Raw genomic sequence first — 26,724 nt, 5'->3', positions numbered from 1 at the left:
ACACCTATATATCTTGAATGATTCCATAACGTGAACCTTATTATAATACTTTATTTACTATAAAAAAGTTTATTAAATGTTTTTCATTCGGACGTGTCACATATTTTTGATTATACAAAACATAATCATATAAGAAAAATAAAATTTTGTTTACGGATTTGGATTATCACAAACCAAATTATTGTCATTATTATTATTAATAAACCATTTGCCTTTTTATTTCTTTTCTTTAAATATATATGGGGTATTCCATCCCATTTCGACCAATTTTGAACCCGACCCCTTTAGAATTGGCTGAAAGTTTTTCTTCTTTTTCTTGCTTACGAAAGACGTTTTTCAGAAAAGATATGAATTTAAAAAAAAAACACCGTTTTTGTTTTCAAAATGCTTTAACTTTTTCAAAAATTGACCGCTTGGGATCTTTTTTTTTAATTTGTTTTTAAATGTACTTTTCGGAAAAAATACCAAAAAATTTTTAAATTTTTTTTTTTTAATTTTTCAGTTTTTCGAGATTTTTCGAATTTCGCCATTTTTTTTCTCATAAAAAACTTCAATCAATTCCGCCATCATCCCCACTAATCCCGGAGTGGGCCGATTTTTTTTATATATTTTTTTTATTTAATTGAAAAAAGTTTTCAAAAATAAAAATTTTTTTTATCAATTTTATTTATATAACAAAAAAATGTAAGAAACTGATTTTAAAGTATTCTTTTCTCTTTGTTATCTGAGTTTTAGCAATTTATAATCGGCGTGTTTTCGAAAAGTTATCGATTTTGTTTCTAAAAATGGATCGATTTGGTATTGAAAAGCTATCGATTTCTTATCGGAGTGTTACCAATTTGTTATCGATTTGTTATGAAACACATTTGTACCTTCTAAACTGCAATATAAAATCGATGACATATATATAACCCTTCGATAGTTGAGAAACCAATAAGCTGATAATAAATTGAAATCTCGAAGATAATAATTCCCTCTAATAATAAACTGATAATAAATAAATATCTTGTCAGTATCGGTTGTTCCCCATAAGAAGCCGACGAAGCTCTTATCAAAAAGCTCAAAAGTATTGGTTTATGATAAAGTTCCCTCTGTTGTGGTTTAACTTCAACCCCTGAGTGAACTCTAGTTAAGCAAAAGTATTATTTTCCTAGACATACACCTGTATGTTTACGCATCCAACCTCAAACCTACTTGGTACTCACGCCTTTTCTTTTTTGTTATCCGATAGTCAAAGTTGTAGAACCAACAAACCTTTACAAGCTGTTGCTATAAAACTAATTCAAAAACCGCGCGAAATCGCCACAGAAGATTGTTTTTTCAAATAGTTTCTCTGGAAATCGCACCAGACGACCATGACTTCTTCAATGTAGTTGTAATGAAGTATAATCTACAACAACAAAAAGCAAATTCCCAGCACGCTTAGCAAATGCCTCGCCAATTGTGAGAATCTCATGTCAAATTAGATTTGTTTTTATTCTAACGAAAATCACATACATATTGAGATATACATACCTAGCTACATGAATAATGAATAGAATGTGTGGGGAATATGTTATTCATGTTTGCAAAAATATTATTTCCATGCAAACCTTGCAAAATCGAATATCACACATGCTCTCCGAGGTCACCCGCCAACGCGCTGGAATGCATGAGCAGTGGAAGCATATGTACCTCTAGAGCACTTCGTACCGCTGCCGAGGAAACAATTGGTTTCCGGCGACCACGTAAAAACAACTGGTACGAAGAAGAATACCGCATTGCAACCGAAAGAGAGGACGATGCCTACAGGGCTACGTTAAAATCGATCGCAACAAGGAAAGTATGTGCGTTCGCTACGGCGAATTGAAAAGAAAAGCGAGACTTCTTTACAGAAAGAAAAAAAACTGAGGCAGAAATGCGTGAGTGCGAGGAGCTTGAGCTGCTAGCCATCTAAAATCACCCGCAGTGAAGATGATGAGCAACAGATTAATAAAACGCTGATAGATTGCCTGAGGAGATATTCAAATAGAGCGGCAAGGAGTTGGTAAGGCGCATACATCAGCAATCTTAGTTTTCTTAACCCAGTCAGACGCAGAGAGCTGCACATGGTCGACGAAGCAGAAAAGGCCTTAACCCAAGCTCGGGGCTTAGGCACATTACGGGTTTTCTGACTGGACACTATCTTCTAGCGTCACTTGCTTTCAACTTAGGTCTAGTTAGTGATAGCAGATGTGGTAAGTGCTGGTTTGAGGAGGAACCGATCGAGCACGTTTTTTTCGCTCATGCCCTGCGCTCGCCAGTCTAACACTCCGGCTATACAGTAGTAGTTATATTACTATCAGATCACGAAACAGCAAGTGGCATAGGTGCTAGAAAGGCTCAAGTGTTTGCCAAGAGGACGGAATTATTACTGGTATTAGTTTTTGATAAGGTTTTTCAGTTTGGTCCTTAAATCCTTTCAAAATCAGCCTTCTTACGTCCTCATATATGATTGGTACTGACAACATATGATGAGGCGGCTTTGGGAATGCTCGGGAGAAAAGTTCTTCGAAAGACTTACGGACCTGGCATGACATGTCGGATGGGCAAGCCCGTTTAAACGGTTAAACGGCACTGGAGTAAGTAAAGGTGGCACTAAGAGTTACAATAAATCGTCAGTCAGCGTCGGAGAGATATTCGAGGTTTAAGGTCGCAATTTTTAAATTTTTCGCGAACATCTCGCATCCTTAGTCGTGTTTTTCGCTCAGTATGAAGTTTGACATCATGGCACTCTTCAAAAATCTTGCCTGAAGTATGTCGCGGGCGCTCAACCATATCTACATAAGTTACAGCGCACGAACAGTGGCTCAAACTTTGCATCGTCCTTGATGAGCGATAAATAATGCGAATTCACTCAAAATAAGTATTTGGCCTGTTCCTATTGTATTAATACGTGCTTTTGTCACGAAAAAGAATAATGAAATTCTGGACAAAAGTTTCGAAATATTTTGCAATCATCCAATCCCTTGAATAAGAGAAACATGACTACTCTCAAAGCAGGCTTAAGACCGATGCTCAGTAATATACGGGTTGGGAATCAAATTATAGTTTGGTTACATTCATGAAAGGCATAAGGTCTTTGGCATAACCGAAGATGGACTCGTCCTAATAAAAAAATTCCGAGACCCTCCCAACATAAGCTTCAAATTTAGAGACGATCTTTTGAAACTGTTTTTTTCGTGTGGGTGACCGACCCAGTCTAATGTACAATATTGTACATTTATGTATGTAAGTTTGAATATAATAAAAGCAGCTTTTAAAAATTTGCAATGTTTCGCATTATTTATGTGTTCTTTCTACAACAAAAACATCAGCGATACACACATATGCACAAAGAAACAGCTTACAACTTTTTTAGGCGAGTGCAATCGATATGGAAGCAGGGCAGGGGATGTTGGATTGGTTGGTCATGGTGATGGAAATGGTAATGGTAATGCTAGTATCGCGATAGCAAATTGACGGTGTAAGTATGTGAGTGTATAAAATCTTATACATATACCCCTAAAACTACATGTTCGTATGTGCATATGTATGTCATATTGGCGGCTCTTTTTCATAAACGGTCCCGCCTACTAGAAGACCGATGATAAAGTCCTGACGCTGCATACAATGTGAATAACAACGTTGAGGTATTTCCCAAAATGTCTCAATTGTAGCGAAGTTTGCAAAAAAGTAAATTCCATGAAAGTAAAGTAAGCAAATCCAAATTCGGTTAGAAGCGAACAAAATATACCGTCGCCCGCTTGCCAGAAGCATGAATGTGCCAAAATGAAAATGTTGGGAAATCGAGTTTCAAAGTTTATTGCTTGCTCAAAATTAGAAGAATTAGTTTCTAATGTAAAAGAGTATCTATATATTATATTCACTCTATGCTCTTTCAACTGAGATAATTGCTCTGCTCGCATCCCTTCTATTTTCCGAGATTTAGCACATTCATTTTTCTGGCAAAACAAAAATTTTAAAAACTGATGTAATTTTTTGTTAACACAGCTATACAAAAAAATTAGAAGTAGTCGGATCAGGTAATGCGACTCATGTTTTCTATACATTTTGATGCGCTGAATCCAAATACGCTATAAGAATTGACCAAAGTGGTCATGGTATGGCCTTAACCTCAAAACCAGGGGCTGAAACTGTTATTCCTTTTATAATATAACTCCTTGCAAAATTATTAATTTTGGACTTAAAATATATTTGCATCAAGATAAAAATTATTTTCGGATTTTTAATTTTTGAGTCCGATAGAACTAGTTAAGTTTGTGGGTATTGGAGCTTCCGAATTAAAAAAAAAATTGTTTATGGGATAAGCAGTTTCTTTTTTATCAAGCGGGACTTTTATTTTGGCCTTAAAAAATAAAATTCCGGATTTAACTTTTATTTCCGGACTTTTATTTTTAAAAGTCTGAGTTTAACTAGTTCTATCAGACTCTAAATATAAAAATACAGATTTTACTTTTATATGTGGACTTTTATGGAAAAAGCTCGAAAAATAAAAAAGATGCATGATTGGACATGATATTGCTATAGGGATACCTGGGAACTCAAACATTTTCACCTAGGACAATTTTTTTACCAGGACTTTTTCGACTCCGAAAAAAAAATAATTATTATTTTCCGTCTCTGCTCAAAACACTTAAAAAAATCACTGCAGATTGATTTTTAAATAATGTTAGGGCCAAGCCAACCTGCTAGGCCAATTCTGTTGGCGGATTGGGATTCGGAGCATCACAGTACTTGGCAAAACAACAGTGGCTTTGACTTATCGAAAGTATGTATGTAAATGAAAAAGTTATACATTCAATTCAAATTCATATACACTAATGTGTTTTTATTTAAGATATTATTGCAAACTTAGAACTAGTTCTTATTCTCATAAGAATCAGAATCTTCTGAAATATTGGGTTTGGGTAAAGCGTTGCCTTCAAGGTGTTTATAAAAAGAATGGTATTCCTTTGATATAACCAGTTTTTCACACAATTTTTTCAAGTATTTTAGTTTTGATTCGAGAAGAGGCAACGGCTTCGAATAAATAGGTTTGTCTTCAATTAAGCAACTATCTTTTTTTCGGATATTCATCGGTATAATTTTTTATGAAAAATACCTTATACAGCACATCTTTTGTGTATCTCAACTAGCATATATATCGCATGCGTAGTTTTATAGCTCCCTGAGTAAATTAATTATAATTAAAAAAATCGTCATACAATTGTGTGTGAACCTCGAAAAGTTTTGGTGAGTTACGAGTTGGTGCCCAATATTCAGGCACGTATACCGGAACATTCGAACATACGAATGTGTGCTGTTCTTACTTTTTTCAAAAATTGTTTAGCCATTAACCCTGTTGCCAGCCAGAAAAATGTGCTACATTCATTTTTCTGGCTCAACTTTGTGTGACTGAATTGTACGTTCATGAGAATGGCACTGCAAATTATTGGGGTTTCCATGTGCGTAGGAATCTCTAGATTTAAGTATAACCTAGAGGTTCTAATTGGTAATATAACGAGGCCTATAACACAAAATCGGAAAAATTGCACATTCATGCTTCTGGTTAGTGGGCGATGATACTGGGTTGTGATGAATGGATGGTTAAAGTTGACACCCAATGAATTTACGGCATAAGCAACTTGAAACTCCACAGATCATTTGGACTCAAACATTTCCCGTCGTGGGTGTCCATAATTACTTTTATTACTTAGAGAATCGGTATAAGTGGTTTGGAATATGACTGGTACGACCATCAATCAATCCTTCGTAGATCCGAGAATGTCTCCCACATTTGCTCTGTTATGAGAATGTCTAGACAGGCACCTGGAGGAAATTTTTTTGTTCAAGTGATGCGTCTATTTACGCCACACATTTTATAAGGACTAGTTAGGCTGTCTTCTGTCGAAACCGTCCATGATTCCTAATTCAGACGTATGATGGGAGACCCTTGGGTATCAAGGGCTTGTGTGGTGCAACCACTTCAAGGGGTTTTCAGCGCAATGTTTAGCTTTTACAACACAATCGTCAACTCACCACCCATGATGAATCCTGTTCATATAGCGAACACGGCTCTGGCGAACCCCAGTGCCTCTGTATGATTAGAAGGTCCAATGTGCTCATAATGTATCTATTTTCCGAGGGTTAATATCCGGTAAAGGACCATCAACATCGATAAAACTCTCCAAAACCTTCAGGGAGTCTCCTTATCGCTGCAATATGAAGAAGATGGAAGATTTATAAATCATGATTTTTGTTCGTCGTGAGAGAACTTTACGCTTGCCCAATCAGTCTAAAGAGCTAAAGTCAATTTTCTAGACTAATAATAGGTATGTTCAGTGCTAATTTTTCTCCCCGCATACGAGTATAAAAATCAACAACTGAGAACTAAAAAAAATCGTTTATAGCAAATACACTCTGTTGCTTTTACCGGTGTCTAGCAAGCCTACACAAGTTTAATACCCATAAAAATACGCACACACCCACAAACACACACACAAACTTTGCACTTGGATATGGCCGCAACCGCCCCGTACCATCGGCGTTGGCTGCTACTGACGATAGCTATAATATGCATTAAATCTACTAATGCGTACATTAATCTCACTGTGCAATAGCCTCAATTGAGTTGATTCATTTTGGTATGTTGTTAGTGTTTTTCTTTTCATTTCACTTCACTTCACTTCGCTTCACTTTATTTCTCCACACTTGCACTAGGTCTTTGTAAGGACTAAGGACGAAGCATTTGAAACACGTGCCAGTACGTTGTGTTCGTGCTTAAGGATATTTATTCAGTGCAACATAAACACAAACAACACAAACAAGTTTACTATATTGAAAATTTGAAAAAATAAAAGCTACATATAATAACAACTACAATGGCAACAAGATATAAATGTAAGCATATGCAGGGGGAGGAGGAAGTAATAGTAACCAAGCGTACAACCATAACAACAAGAGTAGTGACATGTTGATGATGTCGAAGGATGAAATTGTGGAAGAAGACGTGCAACAACAATAATCACGTGCTGATGACTTTGATGGGTGATCAATTTCGGTTTCCTTCGAAATTTGGAAGATTTTATGAAGTGAATGAGTGATAACTTCGTTCGTATTGAATATTTTGTTTTTAGTGTCCAAATAGTTTAAAGAAAATGTAGAGTAATTAAGATAACGTTTAGTAAGTCAATAGCCTGAAATCGCTGATACACTCGCCTGGAAATTAATTTCATAGAGCACAAACTTATTAATATTTACATTCGTCATACCGAAGGCCCCGGGTTGTAATCCGGAATACTTCTGCTCAGGAAAAGTTCATCTGCACTTGCAGTTGCCGTTTTAAATCTGCATTAAAACTGTTGTTTATGTCAAAAAGTTGGAACGTATGGAACCCGAACACCTCAAATCAAAAAATGAGATAAGCTTTCAGAATTCAAAGTTGACAATTCTTTGGTGTGCAACAAGTAGAAGTGGATATTCTCCTTTTTAGCGACAGCGGCGCAATATTAACTTCTAAAAAATTTCTTGCGAGGAAATACAATCTATGTGACAACAGTCAGTCTTAACTCTAGAGCGAGGCGACGGATATAAATGAATATCTTTAGCAGAACGCAGGGAAGAGGACCTGTTATCTTGTACGAGATTACAGTCAAAGCAATGTGGAGTGGAGTCGGACTGATTATTGGTACAGATAGCCTTTGTATATATATTAATATGAATTTTGAGAAATGAATGCCGACGGCAGCTGCCGTGTGACCCGACTTTTCTAAAACTGCTATTGTTGTTGAATTAATGGTAAGTACACTTCGCGAAGGTTTTGGGTAGTGGTAGCGATGTTAATTGCCCTTTGCCGCATATAGATCCGGTACGTTCCGGTAACAAACGCCATTAAGCTACTAGTAGGCCAATCATCTCGGAAACGATGAAGGCTCATAAATCAGAAATCAGGAATGCCAAGTGGGATTCCTGGAAAAGCTTCCGGCCAAACGTGGACAGCTGCGAAGAATCTGCAAGGCTTAGGAATTACAGAAGCTTTTGATGGACGGCGGCTCCTTTTGGTGTGGTGGTAGCGTGCTCCGCTTACCACACCGAAGTTCTTGGGTTCTAGCCCCAGCAAAGCTTCTCTATGCCGTTCGGAGTGGGCATAAAACATGTTTGTCCCATCCCGGAAAGTTTGCAAGGAAAATTTTTAAAATGGAGAACAACGCAAATTGGAAGCGAAACTCCAAGTACTTATTTGTATTTGTTTTATTTGATGGGCGATCATTTTTCTGATGTCCCGGCTGCACAGCAACCTCTCCATGCAACGCCAGCGATTTTGGAATCTGCAGGAGCGCATGGTTTGCTCCTTCCAACGATTCGTTCTTTGATGTACACTTTTAGGCACATCAGATTTCCTTTTTGCCTTGCGCTTGCTACGAGTTTCGGCTTAGCTCTAAGGTTAACCAGTTTCGATTAACGACTATATTCTAGTCGTATAATTGTGAATTAGCATGCATTCGATTAGACAAAAACCATAAATAGACTACTTTATGAGCTAAGCACTTTTTGAAGATTTTTAGGAGACTCGGCCAGTGTTTTACTTTGAAATAGATGTAAAAAACGTGCTTCTTTCATTTCTATAATTTTTTTTTCTGATGTCTATTAAATAACCTACGCAACATACACACTAAACTGGGCCTATTTACTAACCGATATCGCGCCATCGATTTTTCGATAGGATTTGAGCTCAGGAAAAAAAGTTCCACTACGCAAACCCAAAGAAATAATTTTCGAGCCTGCGAAATTTCATCGATTTTTTCGATTTTCTATGAATTTTTTTTTTTTTTTTTTCATTTTTAAGGCTCTAAATCATTTTTATGTATTTTTTTTGTGTCAATTGGCAAATGCTAAATTGGTAAATGCAGTTTTTCGAAAAAAAAAATTCTTTTATGGAGATTTAGAAGAATTTGATCGAACAATCGATTTTTTTCGCAAGCTCGAAAATTATTTTTTTGGGTATGCGTAGTGGAACTTTTTTTTCCTGAGCCCAAATCCTATCGAAAAATCGATGGCGCGATATGGGTCAACTTTCGTCCATACAAATCGACCCAGCTAATACACACACATATATATGTACATACATATATTCAACGTTCACGCGTACACATTTTTTTAAATCTTGCGTTGTCCTTTTTCGTTCTTCAACAGATGTGCACAAATCCTTTTCTCCGCAATTCTCAACTACTTATTGAATGAATTGTATTAAGAAGCAAAATGTGTGCTAAAAAAGCATACTTACCTGGCGTAGAGGCTATCCGTGATCATTAAGTCGGTTCCTCCGGAGCGAGACCTGATCATTGCACTTCGATTGGGTTGACCTCTGCGATTATTCCTAATGTGAATAAAGGACGTGACACAATGACATTTTTCACAAAGATGCGCTTAACACAAGCTCATGCATTCCAATAACATCGTCACAATCAACCAAGATGTTGCGTTTGTAAATATGAAAGAACTTCAGACTTGGCAATTGAAGTTTATTTCGCCTTGCCCATTCACATAAAAAATTTCGTAAAGCACTGGTATAAACATTATCCCTATACAACAAAGATACTTGCTAACATATTTTGTGTCGTATTCATTTGTTATATTACAGTTTTTACTTGCGAAAAATATTAGAAAATGTACCATGCAGTGGGAAAAATAATTACACTTGCAAAGTGTGTCAACACCCTTAACCAAAACAAATGTCACATTCTTCTTCTTATGATTTGCTTGTAACAAAATTTGGGAGATGGCTACTTTTCAATATCAGATGGCGCCAGTGTCGCCCATTCTACCGTTCTCCATAAAAATGCGTGCAATCTACTCATAATGCATAAGCTTGTGTTAAACTCATCTATATGAAAAAATGCTTATGTGTCGGGGCTTTTACTCGTGCGTGTAATTTTTGGTAGGCGGGAATGGCGTTCGCGCCGTGCCGACATTATGAATGCATTTAAAAGGGCGATGTTATACAATTTTTAGCGGAAATCTTTTCAGGTACACTTTATTTGATATTCGCTATAACTTCCGGTGAATTTTGTCCTGTAAAAGCGCCAAGCCCATAAAACCCAACTTTTTAAAATATGTAAGGTTCATAGAGAGGCTATGGCTGTTTCTATTACCATTAAAAATATGTTAAAATATTTATATTAAACTTTAATGCTATTTCACATACATTTTCATTCAAATTTATGAACTGCATTACACCTCTATACTCCTTTTGAGAACTACAAAAAAAAGAGTTCTCTATGGTTCTGTGCTATTTCTTCTTACTATATATTTATATAAGTATTTACCGTCCAGATTCATATTTCATATATATTCCTAATATGCTGTTCAAATTACAAATACATAGATATGTACAACAAGGAGGTTTATACAACACATATATATGCATCTCATTCTTCCTTCGTTCGCCAATTTTCTTAATGTACTACTAGTACTAAAGTCAGTTGGTTTGACATGGAAGACGAACTCAATTATTTTCCCATCCATCAAAGCCCAAATGTATGCCAATCACTGTTAAAGCAACAGAGTACCATGAAAATGGAGATTTGCTATTCATATTTTTTGGAGAAAAAAGTATCTTTGTGTGTACACATACTTGTACATACAAACATACATAACATCAAACAGTAACATTTCGAAGGCAAGTGGAAATTAAATAAAAGGAATATGATTCGGTTGATGGCCGTTCTATTATGCGACCATAAAGCAGCAGCAACAAAAATGTTATGATTATTATCTTGGAAAACGCTTTAAAGATATTTTTCGTCATTTGGAGATTGATAAGCTTTTGTGAGTATCTTAGCAGAATATATGACAGACAGGTTCGCACCACAAACTCAACGACTACCACCGAACTGGTGATAATCGGATGCAAAGCGGAACAGGTGGTAGGCACACTTGTACCAACACTGCTTAAGTCTGATCTATATGTATTTAAATAATTTAATAAAAGGCAGTGACTACGTTAGGTTAAGCTAGGTTGAACTGGCCGGTCAATAAAGACCTCACATAGACTGAATGTGTTCATAGTGTTACCAGAATGTACGACCAAATGGAAGAACCCCAATCAGGTGCCAGTACATATGTTATAGAATAACTCCGTCCTCTTGGCAAATAATATAAGTTTTCTAGGACCCCGCTTAAGTGCTGCCTCAACATTTGGCAACTCTTCCGCCCCTAATAGCTGGAGCCTTGACCTGGCGAGCGCATGACATGAACATGAACCGTTCCTTCGTGCAGCTCACACTTCCTACACTTGCTGTTACTGACGAGGCATAACTTATAAGCATGTGACGACAGAAGGCAGTGTCCAGTCAGTATGCCCATCGTGAGTTTAAGTCTTTTCTCTTCAGAGATATGAGCCACATTGTGAGCCTAATATCGTAGGCTTTGTACATGGTCATAGAAATTTTGCTGCCCCGCGCTTTTGTCCACGCCTTTCCTGCTTGATGGGTCATATGCAACTCCTGTCCCCTTTTGATTTCTCCCAAAAGGCTTGGGACGTGTGTTGCACCTTCCTTTGCCAAGTCATCGGCCTTTTCGTTACCTTCTATCCCTTTTTGACCGGGAACTCAGTAAAGATTTATAGTCCGGCCTGAGCGAAGTGTTTCCAATGCTTCTTTGTATTCCAAAACACTTCTTGATGATGTGTGAGATTATTGCCTTAATCGCAGCCTGACTATCAATATTTAAATTGACACGACTGCAGCTTAAGCACGCTTCCTTCAGAATTTCTGCTGCTTTCTTCACTGCTATAATTTCCGCTTGAAAAACGCTGCAGTAATCTGGCAGCCTGTAGGATCTACTTATTTCTGGGTCGACACAGTAAACAGCATACCCAACCACTTCCATTAAGTGACTACGTCAGCACCACCTACGACTGTGCTATCTAAGAACGCATTCAAAAGCTCTAAAACGATTCGCACTAGTTCAGAACTATAGCATTAAGAGATGTTGGTAGTTGTAATTCAATCCCAAGAAAGTGCTTTCAACTGCCATTTTTAGAATTGTTATGTCATACGCGTTCTTGCCAGGGTCAGTCGTAGGTTGTTCTGAAATAGTCGTAGTTGGTTCGGAAATAGCCGCAGCCTTTGACTTCCGCTGAAGTGTGGCTACCAACTGTCCAGTTCTGCATCCGGTTGGCACCAGTTCGGAGGTAATCATTGAAGTTGTAATTCGCAACAGCCACTCTGTGTGCGCGGTAGGTTTTTCAAGAAAATAGTCTTAAAATCCACATTTTAATTGTATTGGTGGCTCTTAATACGGTTGCCACTTTGGTTCATTTGGACCGAAAAAGGGTATTTTTTGTTTGGGTTTGAACCTATCAGGAACACTAAGAGAGAACAAGTCCACACCCACCTACCTCTCCTAACTCAATGAGAGCTCCCTCTCCTGTATCTACACTAATAAATATTCTTGTCAATTTTACTCCTTTTTCGTATTCAATTGGGGTCCGAAGAAAAAATAGCTATGACAACCGTGGCCTTAAAGTCTATTGAATATTCACAAGTGGTTGCGTGACTGACGTGCATGTGAATGTATGTATGCATGTATGTATGTATGTTAATATTAAACTGCTTAGCGAGAACAGAAGTCCGTATGCACATATGTATGTGTGTATGATAACAATTGTGAAATCATAAAAGAAAGCGAAGCTGTAGAAGGGTTGTATTGCAACTTTCATTGTAAAGTTACCGCTATCACCGTGAACTGCTTTGTTATTGTAGTAGCACAATGGCTATGTACATATGTATGTTGAAGGATAACGACATAACCATGGTTACCGGTAAATTATTTGAGATTATATTGTCTGCACTGGGATTATTAGCGAATATCATAAGCTCATAATGCGATTAATTGAACGTAAAGGAAGGTTACCAAGTAAGGGGAAGACAAAAAAAGTGATAAGATGGCAGTAGATTGGAAAAAAATTGAATTCTAAAAATTGTATCTGTAATTAAATTCTGCATTGTTTACATATGAATATAAGTAGGAATGAAGTAAGGTAAGTGCATGTGCGCCTAAAAGTTTACCTCCCTTAAGAGTGGTTGATAAGCGCAATACAAAGCTGTATAGCTTCAAAACTTCCGCAACCCAATTGTCAAACTCACCTACACGAGGGAAATTCTGTTACAAATATGAGTGTATCATACGCATATTTAGTAGGCGAGGCTCTTCTTCGTGGAACTAGGGGGTGGGGAGGATCGTATTGCCTAGAAGGTTTAATGTGGTCATATAAATCGTTCCCGAGATGGTCGGGTTAGTACCTTAATGGTGCTTTGTTACCGGAACGTAACGGATCTATATCCTGTAAAGGACCATCAACATCGATAACACTAACCAAAGCCTTCGGGGAGTGTGTTTATCGTTAATACAACAACAACGCCAGTGTTTGGACTAAAAAGTGGGCTCGTGCCTAAAATCTTGTAGATATACTTGGGGATGAAACAATACTATGAAAGTATATATACCTGTACTTGGAAGTAGCATCGTGCCAACGTGCCAAACTCCAAGCAAGTCAAAAGGTTAGTTTAAGACCTCGCCGCTGACGGTAGCATAACAACAGAATTATGTATATGTGTAAAATATAGCAGCGTCCTCCGCAAGCATTTCCTGCCTACATTTAAAGAGTGGTCTCACATTCCCGCTTTCCATCATATCCTCGTCTAAATTCTTAATCTTTTTCCCATTCCAACCCTCATCCATTTACTCGCCCACCTCAATTTTCCCATACATACATACATGTATGGAATCTCTATACCGTGTATGGAATACCTGCTTGGAACAATTGCGAGATATAGCGAATTTGAAATTTTCCTAATATGGGACATGGCACTGCCTTCTACAGATATGTAAATATACAGTTTGAGCCAAATAGACTCTGACGTACTGTGAAAATTTCGTCAAGACCGACTGAAAAATTTGGAAGATCATAAAACATACATTTCGTTTTCTATTTATAGGAAGATATGGTGTTTTTAAGCCTCTGAGCGCCCTACAGTGGCTTATATAAGCATAATATAGCCAAATATGAACAATGGGCGACCGCCGTGTTCGCGTACCACACTAAAAGGTCTTTTGCAAAAATGAACAAAGGGTTTTACAAGAACTCCAAGTGCATTTCCACCATAGCAAGCTACCGAAAGTTCTTTTACTTCTAGTACGACGCAAATTTGAAGAGAAGCTTGACCCAAATCTCTCCGAAGGTATATTACAACTATGAATTGGGCGCAGAAAAAAGTTTGCATTGTACATTTTTCGATAATTCATGTTTCGATACAACACTTTTCTCCGAGATCTACAAGTACGCGGTACAAATTTGCTTGGTATTGGACCAAAAGTATCGATAACCCCTTGTATTTACTATGCATTATCATTTCATCCCTATATAACTATAAGTAGTTATAGTTGAAGACAGTGCAGTAAATTTTCAATGCCACTACTAAATTTTTAGCACAGTGCATATAGTTTCAATTACACAAAGAACTAAAAAATTATTGGCGGACCTCGACAACTGCATCTGCCAAGCGTATCTGTTTCTCAATACATACAAACTTTCAATGCATTCATAATGTCGGGACGGCGCGAACGCCATTCCCGGCTACCAAAAATTACACGCACGAGTTATTCACATTAGGAATAATCGCAGAGGTCAATCCAATCGAAGTGCAATGATCAGGTCTCGCTCCGGAGGAACCGCCTTAATGATCACGGATAGCCTCTACGCCAGGTAAGTATGCTTTTTGCCATTCAAATCGAAGTACTTAAGACATGGAAAGCATAAAGTGTTTGAGAATTTCAGAAGAAATATTCTTTAAGCAAATGTGTTAAACGAAAAATGTATAAACAGGATCACTAGGATATCTGCGCGTGTGAAAGTAGTATAACACACACACACATAATACCAATGAAATTTTAATATTTTTGGGCGCGAAAAGTCATTGTTGAATATTGAAGTGAAAAAGGTTAGTGCATATGCAGGTATATACGTATTTCGACTATACTTACCGGGTAGAGAATAAATTGCCATATATGTATGTGTGTATGTGCTTTGTTTATATCTTTACTTGTAGAATTTCAATTTTGCTTTTTGTCTTCGTACACCACATTAAGGCAATCGTTTCGTTGTTTTGTGACAAATTAAGGAAGAAGAAAATAATTAAGGCTTCTATGGCCACCAACTTTGATGTTCTTAGCATGCACCTATAGAAGTACAAGCTTGCAGATATAATTTATTGCCTTGAAAGTCCATTTATGTTCCCAAAAGTTATTGGCAAATCTCTCTTAAAGGCTCTCAGGCGACTTTCACCTTTCCGGTTTCGTTTTTAATCCCTTAATCTTATTTAGAGCTTTCAGTTTCAATTCAGTACCAATTGTTTTGGTAAAACCAGAAAGGTTTATTTTACTCAAGTCTATGCTTCCTATCATCCCATCTCATGCACTTATCCTTCTTTATTTTGTGCATGTGTCTTTATATACATAACGATATACGAGGGGTATTTTATTCACTTTTCCACTTACAACTTCGAAATTCTTAGATGAAATCTGCGTTTGACATGCCAGCTAAGTTAGACACGGGCTTCTAATTATGTACTTAGCGAATAGCTGAGTGGAATAATCTATTTACGGGAAAGGCAGACATCGATAATGGATATATCCTACGGATAATCGGTTAAGCCGTGACGAAGATATGCACGCCTGGTCCGCGCAAATGCTGTACACCTAAATATAAAATTACTGGATGTTATCGATGTTGATCATGCTTTGCGGAATTATGCGGTACGTTCCGTAAAATAGCACTATAAAGGTTAGGGTGGGTCGATATGTATGGACGAAAGGTAACCGATATCGCGCCATCGATTTTTCGATAGGATTTGGGCTCAGGAAAAAAGTTCCACTACGTATACCCAAAAAAATAATTTTCGAGCCTGCGAAATTTCATTTTTTTGACTTTCCTTCGACTTTGATTTTTAAGGTTTTTTCATGACCTACTAAAAAATTTGCATTTGATTGTAACATATTTTTTTTTTTCAAAAATCTGTTATCGACAACGATTTTAGCGGATATTTTTGGGTCGGAGAGGGTATACATGCTAATTTTACAATCAAATGAACATTTTTTATTAGGTCACTAGCAGACCCGGCAGACGTTGTTCTGCCCTAAATTTGGCCCATCTGCATATATTTTAATAAACTTTTTTCCGTCTAACTCTGCCCTACCCCTCTACACTTTTTCCTAGTCTTTTTATTCACTCCTCCTTCCTTATTTTTCGCTTCATCTCCATCTTCGTCTCATTCTATCTCTTTCTCAGTCTCCTCTCTTTTCTCTTCTCTCATGTTTTTCTCCTTCTTCTCCATCTCTTATTGCCAGTCCCAGAGGGTGGTATTATGTATTTTGTTCCAGTCCCATTCCGAGTCTCAGTCCCAGTCCCACTCCGAGTATCTGTCTCAGTCCCAGTCCTAGTCCTAATCCCATTCCCAGTCCGTCTCTGGTCTACTTCCCGGAAAAAAGCATCGTAAATACTAATATAGGCAAATTTATATACGAAATTTCAGGCAAATCGAATAGGACGTATGTAAATAGGTATGTGGGTATTATTAATTTTTGTCTTTATTTCGGCTTCGCATGCATATTTATCAGTTTTGCCAGGTTGATGCGATTAAATCGAATATCACAATGAACTTTAAAGCTCTCAGCAACAGCTTTCATTTGATATCCATAATACACACATTCTAGGAGTACCCGGGTCCACGTTTTGAGCTATATCTCGAGATTCTAGCTTCCCAGTTGTATGAAAATTATCCTGTAATATAGCACTCATCAACAGCTTTCATTTGATATCCATATTGTATAAACACATTCTAGGGGTACCCGGGTCCACGTTTTGATCTCAAGACCCTAGGCACGTAGCGAAAAAAAGGTAGACGTTGGCCGATTCTCAGACCTACCCAATATGCTCACAAAATTTCATGAGAATCGGTTAAGCCGTTTCGGAGGAGTTAAGCCTCTAAAACCGTGACAGAAGAATTTTATATATTAGATGAAAAAAACCTTATAAATCAAAGTCGAAAAAAAGTAAAAAAAAAAAATGAAATTTCGCAGGCTCGAAAATTATTTTTTTGGGTATACGTAGTGGAACTTTTTTTCCCGAGCCCAAATCCTATCGAAAAATCGATAGCGATATATCGGTTAATAAATCGACCCAGTCTAATAAAGGTACTACCCCGAACATCGCAAGAAACGGTTCACATGACCACGTTCAACCCTCTAGGTCAGCCAATACCCTCTTTCCTTGAGGAGCTTGGGATGAATTTGTATGATTCCTATGAATTTGTATGACCCTATCATCTTCCATATAGCTAACGTAGTTTTTGATGCTCAGGTCAATTCAGTACACTGCATTGCCATATATAACAAACCTTTCTGGCTTTGTCTTTCATACGAAGTTTTCATATCACCTTGCTGTCAAGAATTATCCCAAGTATTTAACCTTGTCAGACTGCACCAGCTGTACTTTTCCAACTTAAAGTGGTCGAAATTCGAAACTCTTAAACCTCTTTGCGCACAGAACCCCGTCATTTAGCCACCTGTAACCCCTGTAAAACGTCACTGTATTCAGAAATTCCCACCTGACACGGATTGCCAGGGCATTAGCATAAACTCTCACATGGCAGTTCCTACCCCTTCAGGCCTGAAAAATGACAGAAAAGAAAGAACACCCCCGCGACCTACTCGTTCTCATAACTAGCGGATTCATTACACCTTCTCATGTTTTTGCAGAAGTTCATCCAGGAGGTCCGCTGGCTTTCCTAACTTCAGATTTTAATATATCTAGCCGTACATTAAGGAGCTCCATTCAGAATATAGGTTATTCCTTTTGATCCTATGGGAGTGCCGCCTACTGAACGATTTTATGTCACTTATTGATTCCTTCTACCACGAAGGGTTCCCTCTACCTCCTGAAATGAATACAGATTTCATAGAAAGTATAGAAACAATAATTACACTGTCTTCAAATTGCTGGTTCCATAGTTCTAGAAACTTTCGGATGAGCCCTCGTAATACAAATACGCGCAAGTTGATTACTTTCGTTGTGATATTAATCTTAATGAAGAGTAAATTGTATGAAAAAAGTCATTGAGCTCTCAATAAGTACACAAAAAAAATAAGATTTAAAGAGATAAAGGAAAATATAGGGAAGAAAAATATAAAGGAAGTAGAAAGGGAGCATTCGAACCAAAAGGGATGAGAAATAATGAAGTCATTGACCTAGTTTTATCTGTTTAAATGTCTATCCACGTGTGCAGATTTCATGGGGCATTTGGTACACTTTACAAATGGGTTAAATTAATTCAAAAGGAAGGACATCTTCTTCCGCTGGAGATACTTTATAAAGCTCCTAGAGTCCATCTCCCATCAAGGTCAAAGCACTTCACAATAATAACAGCCCCTTTATTGTATGGCAATGTTTACTTGAAATCGTTCTAGTCAAGTACGTCATTGGTCGGCAAGTGTAGGTCCTGCACCGTTGGTTGATCCGCCATTGTAATTAGTAGCTGATGTTGTACGTACTTGAATAAGCTGGCGGCCGAACGGTTTATCAAATTTCAAAAACATCCTCAAATATCACGTAAAAAAGGAAATCTGATCGTGCGACCCACGTTTGTCGTAAACAGCTAGCAGGCATCCTTTGCAACCCTGACGGCTTATATTCAAGCTCATGCATGAAGTTTACCACCTCTTCATTACCTCCCTTCAAGAGTTCATCATAAAATTGAGGTGGAACGTTAAGTACATCGTTGGAACTTCAGCAAAGCACACCGTCTGTGGTCCCAAAAGTATGAGTTTGAGTCGTTCTTTCTTGACATATGCAAGAGCCTAAATAATTTTATTCGTATTATGTAGCGCAAAATGCCCTCGATTTCAACAGATAGTCTAACTCCGTTAATAGTCCAGGCATTACCAGTTGAGGCATTCCATAGTTGATTTGGCTTGGGTAAGCCATCTTAAAGGAAGTGCTCAACAATTACTTTACCCTTCCCCCTTTATACCACAATCTCTATCACTCATGAGAGAGGTAACGATAAATTAAAAGCCTCGTTCGGTCCAAGATTATCTTGACATCTCATATATGCATGCCAGTTTATACCGGGCATCAGCTTATTTAGTAAACTCGGGTCAACCTAGAGCTTGCGCTTAGCAGAGAGAGGCGAAATATTGCCCCCAGCGTGTTAGGGGGCTTATAATATACTCGCGGTAGGTATGCCTGTCGCAAGAGGCGACTAAAATACCAAATTGATTCAAGTGGTTGTGTAGCGCAACCCTCTCAAGGGGTTACCAGCGCAATATATAGCTTCTCCAACCTATCCGTGGCAAATCCTGTTTCATTAACAGCCGAGGCTCTTGCCACCCCAAGTTCCTCATGGAAATAGGGGGTGGGGAGGGAGATATGGCCTAGAAGGTTTAATGTGGTCATATAAATCGTTCCAGAGATGGTCGGGCTAGTACCTTAATGGTACTTTGTTACCGGAACGTAACGGATCTATATCCGGCAAAGGACCATCAACATCGATAACACTCCCCAAAGCCTTCAGGGAGTGTCTTTATCCTTAATACAACAACAACAACTGGAGAAATATTCCTCAACTGGTGCAATTTGGTCAGTTTAATGGACTTCCTACTTAGGTTCAGTTTCCAGGTATACTGTGAGTCATATTCACAAAGGGACCCTGAAAAATAATTTTTTTGAAAACAAAGCTCGATACGACGATGAGCGATTTCGGCACTCGTCGATCAAGCTCAAAATTTTTGAGACTGGGTTAGTTATGGCCTGACTATCCGAGTAAATGCGGATAAGCTCTGGCGTACCGTGAACTGTTTTGCTAGATATGAGGCCGAAGCAAATAAGAATGATGGAGTGCGCATTGTTGAAAAGTCCTTATCCCAAGTTCCGCTCCCTTATTACATTTTAGGCTTCAGCCATTCTGACATTAAATTTCACCGGGTATCTATTAAACAAAGCGAGACTTTGCGTAGTATGCAGAGAGTAGCTGTTAGCATACCGACTATATTTTTGCTAATCCTTTCAACAGAAGGTTGCTTGCTAGTCGTTACTACTTCAGAACATTCTACCGACCAAAATCTGGTCTATCCGAAACAAATGCTAACAATTTTCTAACTTCACATGAATCTCCTGCTTAATTTTCTTATCAAGCATCATTCAAATAGACATGATAATTATATTTGCGCTAATCTCGTAGTAATTTATTTTATCATTTACATCATAAACGACGTTGGGTCGTTTGGCCGTTGGATTCATGGCACGCATGCGGTAAATGATGATGAAGTCGCAATGACATGCAGGAAAAATTGAAGTGCCGGAAAAAATTCATAACTTCCGTGTGAACAAAAGAAAAAAAATATGCATTGAATGTTGAATTCCTAGTATATTTTTATACAACGACACACACACATGTATGTTTCTGCACCATGCGATTTTTGTTGGCAACGCAATGGGACTAAAGTCTAAGGATGCGCTCGGTATTGAGCTGAACGTAACTTTATTATCATCTTATTAAAGTCGGTAAACCTATTTCCTCCCTTATGAGTAGATCATATGTTGTATGTGTGTGTATGTATATCAATATACATATGTACATTCATATATGCGTATGTGTTTCGCAACGTCTCCATATATCTCCTTGCAACAGTCATGTGGAGGGTAAGTCAAATAAAATTAAGCTGACTCAATAAAAATCAAAAAGCGTTAATGCTAACGATATGACTTTAACCTGAAGCGAACCATACATTTGGAATTCAGGGCGCGCGAATGACTTCTAAAAAATGTAAAAAATGTAAGGCGCGATAACCTCCGAAGAGATTTAAGACGGAGCTTCTCTTCCAATTTGCCTCGAGCTCCTTTTAATTTTCCTAAAAATTATTGTTTTATGCCGACCCCGAACGGCATCTGCAAGGCAGATGAGTTTTCACTGAGAGCTATTCATTGCAGAAATACACTCGGAGTGCTTGCCAAACACTTCTGAAGGGCGACCCCGCTTAGGAAAATTTTCTTCTAATTGAAACAAGTTGTTTTTAAAATTTTGATGTTGCTTTGCCCGGGGTTCAGATCTTCGGTGTAGTAAGCGGAGCACGCTACCATCGCACCACGGCGGCCGCCGTAATATTTCTTATAATAAGAGTTAAGGAAAGAGAGATGAATTGCGTTCGGTAAATAAATGTGTACCTGTTTCAAAAAGTCTTTGGTTGCTCATAGAGTGATACCAACGAACATAGTATAGATGAGGTCTGCCTACCCTCCATAGAGACAAGCCTTCATTACTGCGCTCACCGGCGTAATTTTGCGAATAACTTTTTTTCGACCATAGGAGATCACTGGCAGCCAATGCGTTAAGTGAAACGCTGGTAAAAATTCTAAGAAACGAACTAACAACAAAGTTAGGTTTATTTAGCAGCTCCTATTCGCAACCCTTTAGTGAGACCTCTCAATTATTTTAGAGTCTCATTTCTCAGAAAATTAGATAGGGAGGGAAAATATGAGAATGGCAAATGCAATGCTGTCAAAATAGTGGCGAATGAAGATAGCAGCATCAAGTGGGTCGGTTTGGATGGTATCCTGCTTTTTGTTGTTTTGTAGCAGTGCTTCCCTCATCCAATAGGTGCGACCGATCACAAATTGTCATCAATATCCTCTAACGGGAGTGCTACTTTTTGTCATCAAAGAAGGTGTTGATCAAATTGTGATCGCGATGAGAAATATTTTCACAACGTCACTTGCATGAGCTTTTTTCTTAGGGCTTCCATATCAGTTGCTGTCGCTCTAGTATCCGATTCAGGTAAGGATAAGTATACGAGTCCCAAAAGCGAGACTGGCTAAACTCCGAATTTAAATAAAGGCCTTGCCACTGTGTAGAGTCTCGTTGGTCGTATTCTTTCAATAGAAGATGAAGTTTGTTTGGCACGTTGTTAATGATGTTCTCGTCAAATGGACTAGCTCAATGGTAGGGCAGGGAGGCATTGTGGTGAACACAATGCGAGAAGAACGGCCTCCCAGGACAGCGTGCTTTCTGCATTACTTCGGTGATTTTCGATTGACACACTACTAATGACCCATAACGAATATGGTTCCTTTGCACAAGCCTCTCACTACGTTCTGAAGGTTGAATTAACTGCTACCTATACTTAAGGGAGCCATAATTCAGATTTTTTTCGAAGTTATATATCCTGGAGTTATATATCAAACTTCTATAGAAGTCACATGGCGATCGAACGTTTTGAAACCCGTTTATTGGGTTTTGGAAACAAAGAAAAGTATTCGGTTAAATTTCGTGTTTATATCCTTCAGCGATCATATGGTTTTACCTGCTGTCCTTGGTTTTGTGAAGCAGACTCTGAAACAACGGCGTAATAGCTCAGCGTTCCAAATTTCCACAGCGCTATGTTAAGTTCTGTATGCAATATTTCTGGTTCCGAAGGATCGGATGGTGTTATGACATTGAATGGGACTCAAAGCATATTTTTGAAGGCTGCGATATAGACACTCGCATCTTTGTAATGCCAAAGAACTTCATGCCACCATTGTCTTTACTATATAGATTCTTTAACATTGAATTTCCAGAACTCTACTAGCTAAATCCCAATTCGAAGTTGGTCTGCACACGTTTCTGGTCAGCTTTTGGCCTTGAGCCAGGCGCTGGGATCCTTGTTGAAGCTAATGGTAACGAATTTCACATTCCAGCTGAGAACGCCTTGTCCTTTGTTGTGGATAATAAGTACAAATACGTTGGCTAGCTCTCTAACTACTTCATAGTGGGCCGCCCGGTTATATCATTATCTCCTTCTGCCATCAAGGTAACGCTAAGAAACTCAATGAATGTTCCGCAAATTTGGGTCTGAGAAGCGTCGAGGATCTGCAAGTGTTTCCAAGTTATGATGAGAAGCTCTAACTTTCATTGATTGAAATAGATTGCAGACAATGTGTAATTGGATGGAAACAACCAAACCTGCTCAGCTCTTTCTGTGCCCGCCTTTACCAGGTATGAAGCTCCTGAGACTCAAGTGCTGCAGGGGAGCTCTTTTATACGCAGATATCTCAATATAAATTTATTTGGCTTATGGCTAGTTTTTCAGTGCCATCTAAACTGCAGTTTGAGTTGAGCTAAATTTGACCTTGCCACTTTCATCGATAACATGACATAAGATGACCAAAGTAGCAGAGTTAACCCTCATAACAGCATTAACTAGAGTTTAAATTCGAAATTTTACGGTGCTTTCATGTTGGATAGACTTCGTCAAATTCAAACCAAAAAAGCAGGGGCTGAAACTGTTATTCCTTTTATAATATAAGTCCTTGCAAAACTATTAATTTTGGACTTAAATATATTTGGATCAAGATAAAAATTATTTTCGGATTTTTATTTTTTGAGTCCGATAGAACTAGCTAGTTAAACTCGGACTTTTAAAAATAAAAGTCCCGAAATAAAAGTTAAATCAAGACTTTTATTTTTTAAGGCCGAAATAAAAGTCCCGCTTGATAACAAAGAAACGAGTTATCCGAATTTAAAAAAAAAAATTATTTCGGATAAGCCGTTTCTTTGTTATCAAGCGGGACTTTTATTTCGGCCTTAAAAAATAAAAGTCTTGATTTGACTTTTATTTCAGGACTTCTATTTTTAAAAGTCCGAGTTTAACTAGTTCTATCGGACTCAAAATATAAAAATACAGATTTTACTTTTATATGTGGACTTTTATGGAAAAAGTTCGAAAAATAAAAAGGATGCATGATTCGACATGATATTGCTATAGGGGTACCTGGGAACTGAAACATTTTCACCTAGGACAATTTTTTGACCAGGACTTTTTCGAAAAAAATTATAATTATTATTTTCCGTACCTGCAAAAAAGAGCATAGAATGTAGGAAGTCAACTTTATGCAAACCTTTATCCAAAACGTTTAAGCCGTTTTCGTGACAGTAGTAGATATGGTTATGATTTGGTGGCAACGCTGATTACAAATATTTTAATTGCAGTTCCTCTATGGGTTTCATTGTTTGCTCTCTATTTCGTCTAACTTTAAGAAGTTCATATGAGTGGCAACTCTGTTTAAATATGTTGCTTGGAATGTATTTATATGAAAAACATCATTCCAATCTGTGGAATCGTTTTCGGTACCGTATCGATCAGTATACCTTAATTTTCTTCGAGGTTGGCGGCCACCATGGGGTGCTTCACACCCCGGGCAAAGCAACATCAACATTTTAGAAATAAGGTTTTCAATTAGAAGAAAATTTTTCTAAGTGGGGTCGTCCCTCGGCAGTGTTTGGCAAGCGCTCCGGGTGTATTTCTGCCATGAAAAGCTCTCAGTGAAAACTCATCTGCCGTGCAGATACCGTTCGGAGTCAGCATAAAACATGTAGGTCCCGTCCGGCCAATTTGTAGGGAAAATCAAGAGGAGTACGACGCAAGTTTGCAAGAGAAGCTCGGCCTTAGATCTCTTCGGAGGTTATCGCGCCTTACATTTATGTTTTTTTTTTTTTATGATTTACCAAACAGTTATATTATATTTTGGAACCCAGACATAGACCATCACAGGCATACTGCCGACGTGTATTTGGCGATTGTGTCAAAGCACGTAAAGAGCGTAACGATGTGAAAATGAAATGAGGTGGCAACTGATGCATGGTACAAAAATGTGGAGTGGTGAGTGCGGCTTACTAAACATTTATCGACCCCTTACGGTAAGTAAGTACTTATGTTGGTTAGTTGATGGCTTGCTTTGAGCTTAACAAGCAAGTTGTGTATGGATTGGTGTATGTATCAAATGTATCTAAGTGAAAGGATGCTGGACAAGTGAAATCAATATTATTTACAACAAGTAAGAAGGCTAAGTTCGGGTGTAACCGAACATTCCATACTCAGTTGAGAGCTATGGAGACAACATAAGGGAAAATAACCATGTAGGAATATGAACCGAGGGAAACCCTGGAATGTGTTTGTATGACATGTATATCAAATGAAAGGCATTAAAGAGTATTTTATGAGGGAGTGGGCCATAGTTCTATAGGTGCACGCCATTTAGGAAAACCGCCATAAAGGTGGATCAGGGTTGACTCTAGAATTTGTTTGTACAATATGGGTATCAAAAGAAAGGTGTTAATGAATATTTTAAAAGGGAGTAATCCTTAGTTCCATAGGTGGACGCCGTTTCGAGATATCGCCATAAAGGTGGGCCAGGGGTGACTCTAGAATTTGTTTGTGCAATATGGGCATCAAACGAAAGGTGTTAATGAGTATTTTAAAAGGGAGTAATCCTTAGTTCCATAGGTGGACGCCGTTTCGAGATATCGCCATAAAGGTGGGCCAGGGGTGACTCTAGAATTCGTTTGTACAATATGGGCATCAAACGAAAGGTGTTAATGAGTATTTTAAAAGGGAGTGGGCCTTAGTTCTATAGGTGGACGCCTTTTCGAGGTATCGCAATAAAGGTGGACCAGGGGTGACTCTAGACTTTGTTAGTACGATATGGGTGTCAAATGAAAGGTGTTAATGAGTATTTTTAAAAAGGAGTGGGCCTTCGTTCTGTAGGTGTTCGTCTTTTCGAGATATCGCCATAAAGGTGGACCAGGGGTGACTTTAGAATATGTTTGTACGATATGGGTATCAAATGAAAGGTGTTAATGAGTATTTTAAAAGGGAGTGGGCCTTAGTTCTATAGGTGGACGCCGTTTCGAAATATCGCCATAAAGGTGGACCAGGGGTGAGTCTAGAATGTGTTTGTACGATATGGGTATCAAATTAAAGGTATTAATGAGGGTTTTAAAACGGAGTGGTGGTAGTTGTATATGTGAAGGCGTTTTCCAGATATCGACCAAAATGTGGACCAGGGTGACCCAGAACATCATCTGTTGGATTCCGCTAATTTATTTATATATGTAATACTTGCCAAGATTTTAAGGGTTTTTTATTTCGCCCTGCAGAACTTTTTCATTTTCTTCTACTTAATATGGTAGGTGTCACAACCATTTTACAAAGTTTTTTCTAAAGTTATATTTCGCGTCAATAAACCAATCCAATTACCTTACCATGTTTCATCCCTTTTTTCGTATTTGGTATAGAATTATGGCATTTTTTTCATTTTTCGTAATTTTCGATATCGAAAAAGTGGGCGTGGTCATAGTCGGATCTCGTTCATTTTTCATACCAAGATAAAGTGAGTTCAAGTAAGCACGTGAACTAAGTTCATTAAAGATATGTCGATTTTTGCTCAAGTTATCGTGTTAACGGCCATGCGGAAGGACAGACGGACGACTGTGTATAAAAACTGGGCGTGGCATCAACCGATTTCACCCATTTTCACAGAAAAGAGTTAACGTCATAAAATCTATGCCCCTACCAAATTTCAAAAGGATTGGTTAATTTTTGTTCCACTTATGGCGTTAAAACTATTCTAGACAAATTAAATGAAAAAGGGCGGAGCCACGCCCATTTTGAAATTTTCTTTTATTTTTGTATTTTGTTGCATTATATAATTACTGGAGTTGAATGTTGACATAATTTACTTATATACTGTAAAGATATTAAATTTTTTGTTAAAATTTTACTTAAAAAAAATTTTTTTTTTAATGTGGGCGTGGTCCTTCTCCGATTTTGCTAATTTTTATTAAGCGTACA

General features: G+C 37.9%; 1 protein-coding gene, 1 non-coding gene and 1 pseudogene across 2 annotated transcripts in view; 1 reads left to right on the top strand and 2 right to left on the bottom strand.

Moving 5' to 3' along the window:
* Positions 1-26,724, bottom strand: part of LOC137238422 (protein Skeletor, isoforms B/C) — a 204,900-nt gene that overhangs the window by 122,933 nt on the left and 55,243 nt on the right. The window lies entirely within an intron of this gene.
* LOC137238949 (U1 spliceosomal RNA) lies at positions 9,276-9,401 on the top strand (annotated as a pseudogene).
* Positions 14,611-14,775, bottom strand: LOC137238992 (U1 spliceosomal RNA). The gene has a single exon (XR_010949276.1). It is a non-coding gene; the product is annotated as a U1 spliceosomal RNA (small nuclear RNA).

This window comes from Eurosta solidaginis, chromosome 1, assembly GCF_040869045.1.
Source record: "Eurosta solidaginis isolate ZX-2024a chromosome 1, ASM4086904v1, whole genome shotgun sequence".
Taxonomy (NCBI): Eukaryota; Metazoa; Arthropoda; class Insecta; order Diptera; family Tephritidae; genus Eurosta; species Eurosta solidaginis.
Note: the sequence above shows the minus strand (reverse complement) of the source record. Positions and strands in the feature narration are given on the sequence as shown.